The sequence below is a fragment of the Puma concolor genome, chromosome A1, assembly GCF_028749965.1.
Source record: "Puma concolor isolate L17-30 chromosome A1, mPumCon1.1.hap2, whole genome shotgun sequence".
In the NCBI taxonomy this organism is placed as follows: Eukaryota; Metazoa; Chordata; class Mammalia; order Carnivora; family Felidae; genus Puma; species Puma concolor.
In genome coordinates, this window is record NC_141667.1 from 178229489 (window position 1) to 178247259 (window position 17771).

At 36.2% G+C, this 17771-nt stretch overlaps 1 long non-coding RNA gene across 1 annotated transcript in view; it reads right to left on the reverse strand.

Annotated features, from left to right (window-relative positions):
* Positions 1–14460, reverse strand: part of LOC147584663 (uncharacterized) — a 29301-nt gene extending 14841 nt beyond the window's left edge. Inside the window, exons 1-2 of the long non-coding RNA XR_015255713.1 lie at positions 14349–14460; positions 1623–1700 (exon numbers count right to left, since the gene is read on the reverse strand). This is a non-coding gene — a long non-coding RNA (uncharacterized LOC147584663). The remainder of the gene's footprint in view (positions 1–1622; positions 1701–14348) is intronic.
* Between the last annotated feature and the right edge of the window lie 3311 nt (positions 14461–17771).

Here is a 17771-nt window from a genome sequence, read left to right on the forward strand (position 1 = left end):
ACATCCTTTTCATAACTACTCTCCTACTATAACTTAATAATTCTTTATATTAAACATCCCGTTTAAATTACTGTGTGATTTTTGTCTCTTGATTGGACCCAGACTAACCCATTAGCTGCTAACATATCAAATAATCATGTCAAAAATCTATGATAGTCACAACAGTAACCTAGGTTATAATTACTATTTATACTATTAAAGTTTTTTAAAAAACATTTATTTTTGAGAGACAGAGAGAGACAGAGCATGAGAGACAGAGTGCGAGTGGGGGAGAGGGGCAGAGAGAGAGGGAGACACAGAATCCGAAGCAGGCCCCAGGCTCCAAGTTGTCAGTCAGCACAGAGCCCGATGCGGGGCTCAAGCTCACAGACCTGAGCTGAAGTTGGAAGCTTAACTGACTGAGTCATTCAGGCGCCCTTATACTATTTTTAACATATTAATTAACTTAAGTCATTATGTTTTCTTCTGTTTACTAGCATCAGAGAAATAATTCATATAATGGCAATGGGCACTTGTGATGTAAATAGCTGTAGGACTGTGGATATTGCTTTCAATTTTATCCAGATTTCTACTCTACCTATAACTTCCATAAGACCAACATTATAAAACAACCAATAAATCATAATTATAAATGTTACTGTCTCAGCTAGTGAACTTTTAAAATTTAGGAAACATGAAAAAGTACAATTCAATTTTCCTGTATAACGTTACATAACTAGGAAGTAGTTTTTCTTGATCTCCAATAGTAATTGCTTATCATTTTTACCATCTCTGTATTGAGGTAGCATTGAGTTCTGTTGTGCCAAACTTCTTGACTTTGACCAGAAAATAATGGCCCTACATGGGTAAAGCCTATGATGGGCCATTGCGCAGATAATAGGAAAATACTGTATGTCTTCATATCTAAGGTGCCATCAATTGTATGAAAAATAATTTATTTACTTAATGTATTATGATCTGAGGAAAAGTGCTAAAAGTCTAAGACACTGTCAAATGTAAGGACCATGATGATTGAGAGATGTTAAAATGTGAAAAAAAAATGCCTCTAGAATCAATGAAGTACAGTACAACTCTAGGTAATTCTCAGGGCTGACTAGCCTTGATATTGCTGCCCTGCCATAATTAGCAATATTTCAGTTAAAAGAAAAGCAATTTTCTTTGTATGATTATAATATATATTGTACTTCTAAAATTAGAAGATTGTTTTGTACAACAGTTTAATAGTGTATACAGTTCAGGCATCATCAGACCATATCACATTTGAATACCCTGACTTTATCCATGATTGCAGAAACCCTGCATGGTTTTGGCTTCCATTGTCACATTGACCTGCCACAATTTCCAGTGAGTACCCTATGGCGATCGGCTGTTTACTAGTTGTAGGGCCATCAAGCCTATTCCCTTTCCTCCACTTGCTGCCAATCAGATGCTGATTCCATCGGGGTATTGTAGATCTTTGTGGTTGTAGGTTCTCTGTGTGCTCACATTGTGAGATTCATGAAGTTTTGTTGTAGATGCTGTCAGCAGTTTTGGTTTTGCAATTCTTGTTTGCCTGTCTGGTCTGTTTTTATGGACGAATGAAGGAAGATTCCAAAACTACATCACTACTGTGAGAAACTTACCTGAATCCTTCAGGGTTTTTTTTAAACTGCCATTTCCAGCCCAAGAAATTAATCCATGGACAGCTAATGGGTACAGATCTGCAATTTGAAAAGCAAGAGTCTAAGAAGTCCATGTTGTGTATCATGGAATTTGTTAAAATGCTGTATCTATATGCAAAAGATTGTGCTTGTGAGAATTTCTCTTTGGAGATGTTCTATTCAAGTGCCCCTCCCCAATTCTCATCCGTATCTGATTTCCAAAAAAAAAAAAAAAAAAAAAATTTGGAAAAGTGCTCCAAATGTAGATTATATCTAGATTAAACTGGACCAACAGAAATGTATACCTGCACTACATTGTTTTACAAATCCATCTATCTCCATAGAGCCTCTTTCATGGAGCATTTTTTGGTTTTTATGGTATAACTATTGCTTTACATTGAGGGATGTTAAAAGAAATAGCTGTATGTATGCTAAGGATATTCTTAAGGGATGCTTGCTATAATATTGTGTCCTCTTCACAAGTATCCATAGGAAAAATGTCTCTCATGTCTCATTATTAGGAATTGTCAAATGTCTTCATTATTATTTAAACAATACTGAAACAAATAGAATTTTCCGGGTGTAAATAATTACATAAAATACATGACTGGTACTCAACTCTTAAAGGTCAATTAAAGTCAGAATTATTTTAATATTATGGCATTAAATAATACTTCTATAAATTTGCCTGCTTACATATTACCACTCATCAATATTCTTTCTTCATTTATTCTTTTCCTTGTCTACTTGTGAGACTCTTCTGCTTGATGTTGATAATATAAACCTTGCAATGAAATACTAGAACATGAAGGGATAAGGTACTAGTTCCTTGCCATGGTGAAATATCTTTATGTTTTCCATTACATAAAATCTTGGCTATCCATCATGTCAAATGAGAGGACATACTTTCACTTCTATGTAGTACATTATTTCCCAGAAATAGGAATATTTCTTAAAGATATCTGAATGTTTCTTAACATCCTTTATTAGGCAATGTTTCTATTTTACTGTTTTTCAGATGCTTACATTTCAAAATATTTGGTTTCGAACACTTTTGCATTGAGCTAGTGAAAGCATTATCTGAATAAATATAAACAAAGTTGAAAGTTTGCATTTATTTTTCAGACTATCATTACAATTTTCCCTTCCGATTATGTTCTTTAAAGAACAAACACTTTGGTATTAAAGAAACAAATGTCATTAGGAATTTGATGATGAAAGTAAAAAATTTATGAGATGTTTTGATTTTATAATGTACTATTGTAAGTCAAATAATGCAAGATTTCTAGAAGGCAAACATTGGTAATGAAGCTAATTTTAGAAGTATAATGTTATAATCATACAATTTTCTAGACTTTTCTGAGCCCTCTGAATGCCCACCTAATGTATTACTATTCTACTCTGTAAGCAGCAATGATGTGGACACTGGTAAAAAATTTAGGAAAGAGTTCCTGACACTGGGATAGGAATTAGTAAGAGCTTAGAAAGGCTTCGGTTCTAGGGTGGACTGAATATTAGGCTGAACAAGAACTCAGAAACAGAGGCAAAGGCAGGTCCTACTCTATCAGACCTAAGGCACTGTTTAGCACTGGACTAGTGCCTATAATGATGAGTTTCAGAAAGTGTGGCTGGGGCCAAATAAATATCCACTGTCACAGATGCCTACAGATCCTCAGAATCTTGGGCTGGGGTATAACCTAGAGGTAGACATAAAATGAATTCAATTATGGGACAAAAGGTGTATAAGTTGGGAAATGTATGAATTGGATAAATAGTACATTTGAAGTAGTGTGCCATTACCACATTTCCACAAAATGAATTATTAAAGGAGAAAAAATGAAATTATTATAGAAAACACAGGTAGCATTAAAGTGAGCATGATCCAAGAGTATAGGTAAGAGGGACAGGTTGTTTTTCTTTTAAAATTTTCTTCCCTTTAAAAACCTGCCTATTTCTCAGTTAAATGGCCTCTGCTTGACTCTGTAACTTTGGCTCCGGGAGTTGGCCTAGCGACTTGTTTTGTTTAGTTCCTGGGAGGAGAACAAAAGGTCCTTCTTCATGAAAATTCAGACCATCCAACTTTAGTACTGTCCTTAGTATTCTCCTTGTGTGAGCGCCTAGGCTGAGGAGTTTGGCTGATTTTCAGGGCACTGGAACTATAATAAATCTCAAATCTGGGATTAAGTATAGTGTAAGATTATTTACAAGAGCCAAGTGAATGTAAAGTCAAATAGACTAATTGTGAGAGCAAATCTAAAATACTTTGGTGAAGTCTCATAGAAGAAAAAACTGAGGGCAGCTCTTCAATGAACAAAACCTCTGTCGACAAAACCCCAAAGGGGCAGCACAAGCCCTATCTGATGGCAGCATTTTTGCCTCTCTGAAGATAATACTCTTTGACAGTGAAAACATACTTGCTACTGACTTAAAAGAAAAGATATGTACCTGTATTCATGGAAATACAGGTAAGTTCTCCTGGCAAGCTGTCTCTGAGTATGAAGGGAGAGTCCTTGGAAGCCAGGAATTTATAGGAAATAACAGGCTGAATAGGTTAATCTTCCACTTTACAAAAGATTTTGATTAATAAGAATTTTCTCAAAAATGATATTGCAGGTCTCCTGAAATTCAAATGAAACCCTAAAACATAAAAAGCATTTCCTTTCTCTCAGCAAATGATAGAGTTACACTGCAGAGAAGTCCCCAGAAATTCATATTCATATACCACCTTTATTTTGCAGATAGAATAATGGCATAGCTTTCCTGTTGTCTTTCCTGTTACAATTATGCTTTACATTAGAATTATGAGGAAAATGATTATACTGCTTTATTTTTTTAATTAATGCACTTTTTAAAGATGTGGCATTAAATTCCATATTTTTATGGGTGCACTGTCTTTACAACTACAACAGAATGTTACGTTTTATGAGGGCAGGGACTTTGTCTCTTTTGCTTGTAAATGCATTCCTTCTTTCTGAAATAGCACATGGCATATAGTAGGTACCAAATAAAGGAATGTATGGATGAGTGAATGAATGAATGTTCTAAGGAGCTTACTGGATGCTTGTTCTACAATCCTAAGAAGGAAAAATATATGATGCAGCACTGTGATGATAAGAAATAAATACTAAAAGAAACTGGTGGTCTTTCCTTTCCCTAGCAAGTTTATATACTATAAAACAAGAAATAGAATCCCAACTTTCTCCCGTTTTTGGCTAATAATCAGCTAATATTTTAATGCGGAATGTATGTTAGGGCATGATATTAGAAGGGCAATGCTTTTCAATAGAGAGGGTATTAGTATAAAGAGTTCTAAACAGAAATACTCATTCAGTAGTTTGCAAACAGGACATTTCCCCAATACTTACAAAATCACAACAGAAAATCCACTTAATTTCTCTATGGAAAATTATTATAAGCAGGGAATAGTGAATCATATAGGACTCTAAGAAATTTGTTTATGTCATTTCTTATTTTTAGCTTAGGTTATTTAATTAATGAAATGGAGTTAATGACATAAAAACATTTCTGAATCTATACTGATACCTGATATTTGTACATATATTTTTAATATTGAAATCTATATTTATTATGGATAATGGTGAAATTTGGCTAAGGGCACATATTAGAGCAGTGCTTGATACATTGTAAACACCATTTAAATCTTCACCATTATTACTACTATTATTATTATTATTATTATTATTATTATTATTTTGAAGATATCACTCACTTGCTTGAGTAAATGTTCAATAAAGAACTGATTTGAAAAGAATACCCAGCATTTGATGCAGAGCATAACCTGGGAGGAAATCTTGATTTTATAAATATAAGTTGTAAATTTCTTATGTATTTAGAATCTACATTATTGATTGAGAAGTTTCATTGCTTTTGGAGTAACAAGTTTAAATTTGATTCCTTCGCATACTGCCTTTCATAATTTTACTTCGCCTTAGTACCTTCCTACATAACTTGGGAACAGTTATATCTACTTTTGTAGATCATTATGAAAATATATTTTGAAAGTTTTATTTAAATAAGACTGTGTGGATGTATATATACCATTGTGCATGTGACATGTGCTAAGATATTATAGCTAGTTTTATATAGTCATTAAAACATTTTTAAATGTTTATTTAATTTTTAAGGGAAGAGAAAGACAGAGAGTGGGGGGGGAGGGACAGAGAGAGAGGGAGACAGAATCTCAGGTAGGCTCCAGGCTCTGAGCTGTCAGCACAGAGCTGACGCAGGGCTTGAACTCACAAACTGTGAGATCATGACCTGAGCTGAAGTCCAATGTTTAACCAACTGAGCCACCTAGGCACCCCTATATAGTCATTTTTAACATTGATATCCAACTACACCATGCATCATGGATTCTCTACACCCGTTCTTTCTGGTCAACTGGCCTTTTATATATATCATATACCATATCTATATCTATATCTATATCTATATCTATATCTATATCTATATATCTATATCATCTATATCTATGTATATATATAATTTCATATTCTTGGTTTCTATCTTACCTAGTTTCTGAAAAGAAAGGAAAAGATAAGTCCTCATTATTTTCTTAAAGCAATAATGTTGATTATCAGAAAGTTTTTCTTTACAATATTCTATTGTTGATTTTTCTTTAACTTCTATTCATTAGTCCTAATTCTCCACCTTGGCTCCTGGTTCAATTCTCCTTTTAAACAATAATTAGAAAATATAACATGCTGCTTAAAACCAAAAATTCAGAATCAGTCTATACAGTGTCTCCTAAAATCTGTGAAAGAGCTATTTGTGATCTGAATTTGACATTGCATTTCTAGCAGGGCCATACTAATTCCACCAAGGAGGGCAAAACATCTTGACATCTAGACAATATGTCATTGTCTAATAATTTTTATTTTTTATTTTTTATTTTTTTTTAATTTTTTTTTTAACGTTTATTTATGAGACAGGGAGAGACAGCATGAACGGGGGAGGGTCAGAGAGAGAGAGGGAGACACAGAATCTGTAACAGGCTCCAGGCTCTGAGCTGTCAGCACAGAGCCCGACGCGGGGCTCGAACTCACGAACCGCGAGATCATGACCTGAGCCGAAGTCGGACGCTTAACCGACTGAGCCACCCAGGTGCCCCTAATAATTTTTAAAAATGCACTATTAGTTTAGATTTCAAAAAACTTAAATCTATTTTTGATCTACCCTCATCTCCAGTTATTACATTCATTCCATAAGTGTTTGTGGGTTTGATCAGGCCTGTGCTTCATGTGGATTAGTCATTGTCTATTAATTGTGAGCAGAAAGGACTCTGGGACAAGGATGAATATTTGAGTAAACCAAAAGCTTTACCAGCCAAAGTGGTGGAAATCCATGAAGTTATAAAGGATTAAACTGAAGTAACTTCTCATTTACCTCTCAAAATTTTCTTTAGTTTCCCCCTAAGTCCTCCAATAAAATAGCAGCGCTGGGTGGCTCAGTAGGTTGAGCATCCCACTTCGGCTCAGGTCATGACCTAGCGATTCTTGAGTTTGAGCCCCATGTTGGACTCTGTGCTGACAGCTCAGAGCCTGGAGCCTGTTTCAGATTCTGTGTCTCCCTCTGTCTCTTCCCCTCTCCTGCTCTCTCTCTCTCTCTCAAAAATGAATATTAAAAAAAATTAAGAAATAGCAGTGTGCTCTTCATTTTGTAGTTGAGATATACACCTCAGAAGATTCGTAACAATGCTGTTTACATGTTTTGTGTTGGATCATGGTTCTTTTGACCACTTAACAAATCTTTCCTTGACTTCTTTCATTGAGTACGGCTGTGTAATAAGCCCTGGGGACATGGTGACCTCTGCACTCAGGAGCTTCCATTCTAACAGGAATGATAGTCATCATTCAAGAAATTACAAATACAGTGAGTATCATAAAGCAGAACTTGAGCACAAAAATAAGTAGCTCCAGTAATGATAAAGCAATGAAAGAACGGTAGAAGTCATGAGCGCATCCTGATAATCAGCGACAGACAGATGAATGGGTGAATAAATGCTGGAGAAGGGAGGCTCTTACTCATGGTAGAATGCTAAGGATTGACTTGTAAATGTGGAGGGAATGCTGACATTGGAAAATCAGCCTTTGCAACCATCACAGGAGAGATCTGATGAAGAAAGAATCATCAGTAGATACTGAATCTAAAAGATCAGGATATTTGTATGGTCCTAAAGTCTCTTCACAAACTCTTCATTAGTTACCTGGAAAAAAAAAAAGGAATTACACAGTGGAGAAATCAGAAGACACGTTGATTAGTGACCAAAAAAGTATCACTGATGAGAGGAAGATGGCCATTGTATGCCACTCTGAGAGGACACAGCAAAACCAATGCGGTATTCTTACTGAGCCTAATCATGAGGAAACATCAGACAAACCTAAAATGAAAAATGGTCTATTGAAAAAAAAAGGAGGGTTCTGGTCTTCAAAGTGCCATAGTCACGAGAGACAAAGAAAATCTAAGGAAATGCTCCATTTCTAGTCTTCTTAAAGGAAGTCTAATGAGGCTTAACTAAACATAGCCAAACAAGAGTCAGATATGCCACTTAGTTGTTAAACCTCAACTGACAAAATTGGAAGAATGATGGTGGGCTGAATAAAAGTAAATTAGCTATTTTATTTTTTCAACGTTTATTTATTTTTGGGACAGGGAGAGACAGAGCATGAACGGGGGAGGGTCAGAGAGAGAGGGAGACAGAGAATCGGAAACAGGCTCCAGGCTCTGAGCCATCAGCCCAGAGCCTGACGCGGGGCTCGAACTCACGGACCGCAAGATCGTGACCTGGCTGAAGTCGGACGCTTAACCGACTGCGCCACGCAGGCGCCCCTAAATTAGCTATTTTAATAATTGAAGTTAATAACTGCACTGTACTTGTAAGACAATTCCCTATTCAATATAGAAAATAAATACTGAGATATTTAGGGGAAAGTGTCATCAAGTATATTACTTACCCTCAAATGTTCCAGAACACACACACACACACACACACACACACACACACACATCTATTATGAAGTAAATGGGATAAAATTTTAACAATATGTGAAAGGGTGAATTGTTTTTACTGTTACATATTATAATTTTGCAACTTTTTTGTAAGTTTGAAGTTATTTCCAAATAAAAAATTTAAAAAATATAAAAATGTGTATCTTAAAACTATTTAAAAAATGTAGCTATGCTAAAATTATTTTAATGAAATAAAAGTTGAGACAAAATGAAGCAAGGGTGAAACAGGTGATGGGTATTAAGAAGGGCACTTGTGATGAGCACTAGGTATTGTATGTAAGCGTTGAATCCCTAAATTGTACAACGGAAAATAATATTACACTGTATACTAACTAAGTAGAACTTAAATAAAAACTTTAAAAAAAGAAGCTTACTATGAACCTAATATAATACTGTATGTTAATAATACTTCAATAAAAAATGCCAAAAAAATGAAGCTTATAATTCAAAATTTAAAAAAAATCAGCATGGAACATTCTACTTATGAAACATTACATTCTATTTCTCTTAAAATGTTATTTTTAGGGGTGCCTTGGTAGCTCAGTTGGTTGAGTGTCTGACTTTGGCTAGGGTCATGATCTCATGGTTCTTGAGTTCCAGCCCAAGTTGGGCTCAGAGCCTGGAGCCTGCTTCAGATTCTGTGTCTCCCTCTCTCTCTGCCCCTCGCCTACTCATGCTGGGTCTCTCTCTCTCTCTCTCTCTCAAAAATAAATAAACATTAAAAAATGTTATTTTTAGAGGATTATGTGTTGTTAATGTTTTTATGTATTGTCTGAAATACAGTGATTTAAGGATAAATAGATTAAATGTAATTTAAAACTTTCAGGAAATTCATAGAAAGATTTTTATTTAATTATAATTTCCTCTGGAGGACTAGTAATGAGATGATTTTTTAACGACAATTTCTTAACATCAATAAAAACTTAAGTTTTTTTTTTTACCTCACTTGTATTTATTTACCTCACTTGTATTTCAGTTTTTCACTATTTATTTCACTTTTTTCAAATTATTTACTATTGCCTCTGATGAATGTAGTTAATCTAACAGCTCTTATTTTAGCCAAACACAGGGCTGATGTTTGCAAAGATACTGAAACACCACCTTTTTCTCCCATAGACACAAGATTCCCTTATCAGTTGCAATAAATACCTCTTCTGTTCATTGATATTCAGTTAATAAGTAAATGTTTCTGTTCCATAATTTACATAAAAAAATTTCAGTTGCCTTAGCTAAATGACACATTGTGCTGACCCAAAGATGAAAGCCTTGATGTTATTCTTCCTTGGAGAATATAAAAAATGATGTGCATTTCTGAAATATTCCCATTTAATTTTCAACAAGACAGCTGAAGTATTGTCGGTGGTGAAAATTTTAAAACCTATATCAATAGTGGATAAGTTCTTTAAATTTGAAGTTAGCCCACATCCCTAACATTAACGTTTGAAGGGGCAGCCAGCAGCCAGCATAATTGGTGGGCAAAATAATGGATTCATAAGGCTGTATTATTTATGTACAGTTGTCATCACTATCAAGTCTGTTAATAAAACCAAAACCATTTTTAATTTATAAAATTATTTTATGAAAAGTCTCTAACACTATGCACACACATAATAAAACTTTGTAGAAAAGTGCTAACTGATTGAATTTAGTTAGGTTATACAAAAATTAGTAATGGTTGAAGTTGTTTAATAACCAGTTCCTTGAATATATCTTGAAACCAAATCTCCCTTGTATAGCTACAATTTAAGGCTATTTTTATGCAATCCAGATTTTTAAAAAACCTTCAAGTATATAAATTATCATCTGCTTGGTTCTAAACAACCAGATTCTGTATTTATAAATATCCAGATAACCATTAAAATTACCATTTTTTTAAAAAAAATTTTTTTTTCAACGTTTTTTATTTTATTTTTGGGACAGAGAGAAACAGAGCATGAACGGGGGAGGGGCAGAGAGAGAGGGAGACACAGAATCGGAAACAGGCTCCAGGCTCCGAGCCATCGGCCCAGAGCCCGACGCGGGGCTCGAACTCACGGACCGCGAGATCGTGACCTGGCTGAAGTCGGACGCTTAACCGACTGCGCCACCCAGGCGCCCCTAAAATTACCATTTTTAATTTCATTCTGTACATTAGCTTTCCAGAACTTCTACATCTTATAACTGAAAATTTGCACCCTTTGGCCAACAACTGCCCATTTTCCTTTCCCTCCAGCCCCAGGGAACCACCATGCTACTCTCTGTTTCCAGGAGTTCGGCTCTTTTTTCCTTTAAGATTCCATGTGTAAGTGACACTATTTGTCTTTTTCTGCCTGGATTTTTTCACTTAACCTAATACCTTTTAGTTTTATCTATGTCATCACAAATGGCAGGATTTCTTACTTTTTTATGGCTGAATAGTATTCCATTAACTATCTATCTATCTCAAATCTTCTTTATCCATTCATCTGTCAACAGACTTAGGTTGTTTCCTTATCATTGCTCTTGTGAATAACTCTGCAATGACCATGGCAGTGCATCTATCTTGAGATACTAATTTCGTTTCCTTCAGGGGTATATCCAGAAGTGGGATTGCTAGAGCATATGGAAGTTCTATTTTTAATTTTTGAGGCATCTCCATACTGTTTTCCATAGTGGCTGTGCCAAGTTTGGGTTTCCTTTTCTTCACCTCTTCATTATTTGTTCTGTTGACACTTCAGTAACAGTCATCCTAATAGATGAGGTGATATCTCATTGCGATTTTGATTCACAGCTCCCTGATGATTAGCAACCTTGAGCATCTTTTCATGCACCTCTTGGCCATTTGTATACCTTCTTTGGAAAAATGTCTATTGAGGTCCTCTGTTCATTTTTTAATCAGTTTGGGTTTTTTTTGATACTGAATTGTATGAATTCCTTATAAATTTTAGATAAAGACCCCTAATGTTTTGCAAATACATTTTTTCCTATTCTGTGGGTTGTCTTTTCATTTCGTTTATTGTTTCTTTTGCTCCCCAACAGCTTTCTAGTTGATGTAGTCCCAGTTGCTGATTTTTTAATTTGTTGCTTGTGCGTTTGGTGTCCTATCTAAAAAAATCGTTGCAAGAATAATGTCAATGAGCTTTTCCCCTACATTTCCTTCTAGGAGTTTCATGGTTTCCAGTCTTAAATGTAGTCTTTAGCTTACTTTAAGTTAATTTTTGTGAATGGTGTAAGATAGGGGTCCAATTTCTTTCTTTGCATGTGCATATCCAGTTTTCCCAGCACCATTTATTGAAGAGACTATCCTTTCCCCATTGTGTGTTCTCACATCCTTCTTAATATTAGTTGACTATGTATGTGTGGGTTTATTTTTGGGCTTTTTATTCTGTCCCTTTGAGCTATGTGTCTGTTTTTTTTTTTTTTTTACAGTACCATACTGTTTTGATTACTATAACTTTGTAGTATAGTTTGAAATCAGGAAGTGTGATGCCCACAGTTGTGTTCTTTCTCAGAATTGCTTTGGCTATTTGGATTGATCTTCCCAGTGATCCTTTCTGTACAGTTATTCTCCAATTTTTTTGGCTCCTTTGTGTTGCAGTAGGTCCTTCATTAGACTTTTGAGCTCTCTCAGGACTATTTTTGTTCATGGATAGCTGTCTAATTTTTGTTTTTAGGTAGGAGGATGAAGGCTAGTATATACCACTATATCATCTTATTAATGTCACTCTTGGTAATGCTATAATGACTGGATACGTGCTAAAAGTTTCAAAGATAGATAGATAAATATTTTTATTACAGTGTCTAGTTTATTATAATTATTGTGTATATGAAAAACACTGATACACACTATGCATACCTATATCTATAGCTATGTAGTGGCTTTACACATTCATTTAGTGAATATTGATTAAACAAACACCTACTATGTGACATTACAGTGTTAAAAACTAATATCTCAACTGTGAGGAAAATAGGAGGGAAAGCCAACAGGTAAATTCTGGAACGCTGAAAGGAGCTTCTCTATGGCGGATTTTTAGAGACCATGATTTTTGGAAACATACTGCAATTGACATCTGCCAGATTGAGACTGGCCCCAAATAAGCTAAAAAATGCCCTCTACTGGAGGATGTTGGTTTATCACGTCTGGATCAAGTCCAGCCTGTTTCCATGGGACATGTGTAAAGGTCTAGATTAGGTTTAGGAAGAACACAGTTTAGGGGTGGGAAGTGAGGGTGGATATGAAGAAAGCCACAGCTTTTTTGAGGAACCATTCACTCTTTCCCCTAGTAACTTTACCCCAGAACTGCACTTACATTTTGGAAATCTTTCTTACTTCGGAGTACTTTGTTTTCACATTTTAGAATCAGGAGAGATTCCAAACTGGAAGGAAGAATGTGAACTCTTGACTTATTCTATAAGCTTCTTTCGGTGCTACAGTTATGCATATCCTATTTTTGTCACTTATAAATTATTTAGGCATGGAAATATTATTTTAAGGTTCACAAAAAATCAGATTGTTTTCCCTACTCCCTGTTTAAGTCACTCATTTATTTATTCATTCAATATTTAGAAAGCAAAAGAACTCCAATAAGCATGGTTAATTAGTTTCCTTGTCAGTCTATACTTCTGAAGCAAATAAGTAGCTACATTATTTTTCATCTGTTCTTATTTTTGGTTTTGTTTCTTTCACAAGTTTTTCTTGAGCACCTACTATGTGCTGCTTACAGTAGAAGCAAGAAAGAAGAGTAAGTTAAAGTCTGTGTATGTAAGAGCTCATTATATCTGAATACTGCAGCCTGACTTAATTTGTACAATCACACTATAAAAACTCTATATGGTTCTTACAAAATGGAAAATCATCACTGCCTTATTAGTTTACAATCAAGGGGCGCCTGCGTGGCTCAGTAAGTTAAGTGTCTGACTTCCGCTCAGGTCATGATCTCGCAGTTTGTGAGTTCGAGCCCCGCGTCGGAATCTGTGCTGCCAGCTCAGTGCCTGGAACCTGCTTTAGATTCTGTGTCTCCCTCTCCCTCTGCCCCTCCCCTGCTCATGCTCTGTCTCTCTCTGTCTGTCAATAATAAATAAACGTTAAAAAATTAAAAAAAAAAGTTTACAATCAATATTATATAAGCAAAGCTGTCACCGGTTAATGAAAATCTACATTAACATACATTATGAATAGCTTAACTCACCATTGCTCAAACTTCAGAATTACATGGCGGACTTATTACAACACATATTTCGACCTCACCCCCAGAGTTTCTGAGTCAGTGAATCTGAGTGGAATCTAAGAATTTGTGATTCTAACAAGCTCCCAGAAGATAATGATGATGCTGGTACTAGAAACACGGACTTAAATCAGGGCTCCACAAACTAAAGCCATGGGCTAGATCCAGCCAGCACCTGGATTTATTTTTGTAAATGAAGCTTTACTGGAACACAGCCACACCCACTACTATTGTCCATGGCTGCTTTTGTGCTACTGTGACAAAATTACATAGTTGTGACACAAGAGGTTTTATGACCCACAAAGACTAAAATATTTACTATCTGACCTTTCTCTCTGTCTTACACACACACACACACACACACACACACACACACACAATCCCTGACATTTGTTTTAAATGATCACTGTGTTCCTATCTGAAATTCTCATTTGAAACTATTTTTGTGATTTTTAATTCAACATAATCTTGATACAAAATAAGAATTACTTACTTAAAGCGCTGGGGTTACTAAATATGCAGCTTTCAAAGATTTAACAAACTGGTTCCTGAAAGTGTTACTGGAAAGTAAATAGAAATTCTTTTTCGCACCTCCAGAGTGTGACTATGCCAGTAAAAAAAAAAAGAATAAATAATGCAGTTTAAAGGGTGAATGAGTTTGATGACCAGACCTAACTGTGTTATTAGACACATGAACTTAAGAAATCTAGATGTTTAATATTAGCTGGTATCAACTGGCAAGAACATAGAGAGAATGGAGATTTTCACAGCATTTTCTTTCTGAAATAAAATGGTTAAGTTTCACTTCTGTCAAAATAGGGTTTTTAGCGACTATTGAGATAGTATAAAGGCTGAAATTTGTTCATTTTAGTTAATCAAAGACTTCAGAAGTAACGTAATTCAACATGCAGTTTACAAATAACTTACAGAAAATGTGCGTTAATATTTTTAATCCTTTTGACGTCCCTCTAATAAACATCTGTGCCAGATAGTTTGGTTTAGTTTGCTCATTGTCCTTTCCAACCCTCCTCAAGCATACAGAGAAAAAAATATTAACACTACCTTCACCAGTCTATCCTCCAGTTAGGATGCTTGATGTGATTTAGGTTGCACTAACCGGATGTTCTCTGTGAGACTTCGATTTAGAACTGCATCATTTGGGCAGAGAGGCCGGGAGGGAGCTCCAGGTAGGGTTGGTGCAGATCCTGGAAGAGATGGTGATGTTTCTGATTCTGCAACTGACTGGTCTTCCCAACTGGAACAGGGGTAGAGTAGGGACTAAAAGTTAGGTCTAGAAACTTAATCTAGAGCAGAGTTTTCTCAACCTCAACTCTACTGACCTTTTAAATTGGGGGGCAGGGAGGGGAGTGGATTATCCTTTAAAATAGAAACGACGGTTCAATTTTGTGATTTTCTAAAGATCATGGGTTTTTTTTGCTTATTTTTCGAAATAAAGGGATTTTTCAATATATTTTCTACTGGAATATGAATTAAATATAAATGTGAACGTAATAAAATTACAACAGATAATAAAAAACACCCGGTTTTTAAATCACTGAGGATTGAAAGAGGCATAACACTGCCTCTGCAGGTCTGCTGAGTGAACTTGATAGTGAGGAGCAACCAAGGTATCCATAGCAAACACTATCAGAGCAATAAGTGAGCACAACATACACGTCTATTTTGGCATGTTTTATTATCTGAGATGCAAATAAGGTTAGACCTTATTGTTTTGTTATAGACTGAATTGTGTCCCTTCAAAATTCATATACTGAAGCCTGAACTACAAATGTGACTACAGTTGGCGATAGGGCCTTTAAAGAGATAATTAAGGTTAAAAGAGATCATAAGGATGGGGCCCTAATCTGATAGAACTGATGTTCTTCTAAGTAGAGGAAGGGACCCCAATGATCTCTCTCTGCTTCTGTGCCATGTGAGGCACAGAAAAGGACATTAAGGACACAGCAAGAAGGTGGTCGTCTGAAAGCCAGGAAGAGAGGTCTCACTGCAAACCAACTGCACTGTGATCTTGGACTTGTAGTCTTCAGAACTGTAAGAAAACAAGCATCTGTTGCTTAAACCACCCAGTCTCTGGCATTTTGTTATGGCAGACTGAGCAGACTAATACTGTCTCTTCTGCAAAAAGACTTTAGCAATTATCAAATACCCTTGTTCCTACAAATGTATTTGAACGATTGTTCTTGCAAATGTTTTTGAAAACAGATTGTGAATATTTTAAAGGAAAGGCACTAGAATGTCTGTATTAAAATAGAAAAAAAAAGTATTGACAAGAAGGTTTAGTTAGGAGGAGTAAAGAAATAAAGAAAATAATAGCATGACAAAGACATTGTCCTTGCCCTCATGACAGCGATTCAGTAGAGGAGACAGAGATATAGAGAAATAATTTCAATACAAGAAGATACTGAATTTGCATTCTGTTGTTGCTGTAACAAGTTACCACCAACTTAGCTTAAGACAAAATGTATCATTTCACAATAGATAGGTCAGAAGCCTAATGTGTAACTCACTGGGCTAACACCAAGGTGTTGGGAAACTGCTTTTCTTCCTGGAGGCTCTGGGGAAGAATTTGTTTCCATGTTGATTCAGTTTTTTGGGAATATTCAGTTCAAGGTGGTGAGAGGGCTATGATTCTTTTTCCCTGCTGGCTGGCAGTGCAGGTGATTCTTAGCTTCTAGAGACCATCTACATTCCCTTTATTAATCATTAAAGTCAGCAAAGACACGGGCGCCTGGGTGGCGCAGTCGGTTGAGCGTCCGACTTCAGCCAGGTCACGATCTCGCGGTCCGTGAGTTCGAGCCCCGCGTCGGGCTCTGGGCTGATGGCTCAGAGCCTGGAGCCTGTTTCCGATTCTGTGTCTCCCTCTCTCTCTGCCCCTTCCCCGTTCATGCTCTGTCTCTCTCTGTCCCAAAAATAAATAAATAAAAAAAAAACGTTGAAAAAAAAAATAAAGTCAGCAAAGACAGACCAGGTCCTTCTCACACCTTAAATCTTTCAGATTTCTCTTTTTTCATCTCTCCTGGTCTACTTTTCTACCATTCTCTTTGGCTTTTAAGATTTTATGTTGAGGGGCACCTGGGTGGCTCAGTTGGTTAAGCATCTGACTCTTGATTTCGGCTCAGGTCATAATATCACCGTTTGGGAGTTTGAGCCCGATGTCGGGCTCTGCAATGACATTGTGGAGCCTGGTTGGGATTCTCTCTCTCTCTGCCCCTCCCCCACTCACATGCCTCTCTCTCTTTATCCCCTCTCCCTCTCTCTCTCTCTCCCTCAAAATAAATACATAAACTTTAAAAGATTTCATGTTGGGCCCACCCTATCTTTAAATCAGCTGATTAATAATCTTAATTCCGCCTGCAGAATCTCTGTACAACAGAAACTAGGTTAGTGTTTGAATAATCTGGTGATATGTATCTTGGGGGGCAGACACCTTTAGAATTCTGCTCACTGCAGATACTGTCTGTCCTAGTGTTATGTGTATGGTACATTCAAATGTACCAGGATGTCTAATGGCTGCACTTGAGAGCAATGCCTGTCCCTTACACCAATATTTTCGCCACCACTGCAGTGATTATCTTCAGTACCATTATGCCTGTCACAGGAGGGTATTTGAAGAGAGCTCATTTTAGCTTTACTCTTTCCTTTTGCAGCCTCCTTGTCCTAGGACTCAGGCAGAAGTCCTTGGGCATTTGGCCAGAGAGCAATCTAATATAAAAATACTGCGCATAATGTTTTCCCTGTGATGACAATCCTTTATCCTTGAAACAATCTCCTACATGTCTATGTTTTCTCCCCTAAGAATGAGTTCTTATCCAGAAGTTTCCTTGGACTCCCATGTAAATAGACTCCTGCTATTCCTACCTACTAAGACCTATAGATTTGCCCAGATATGCCAACT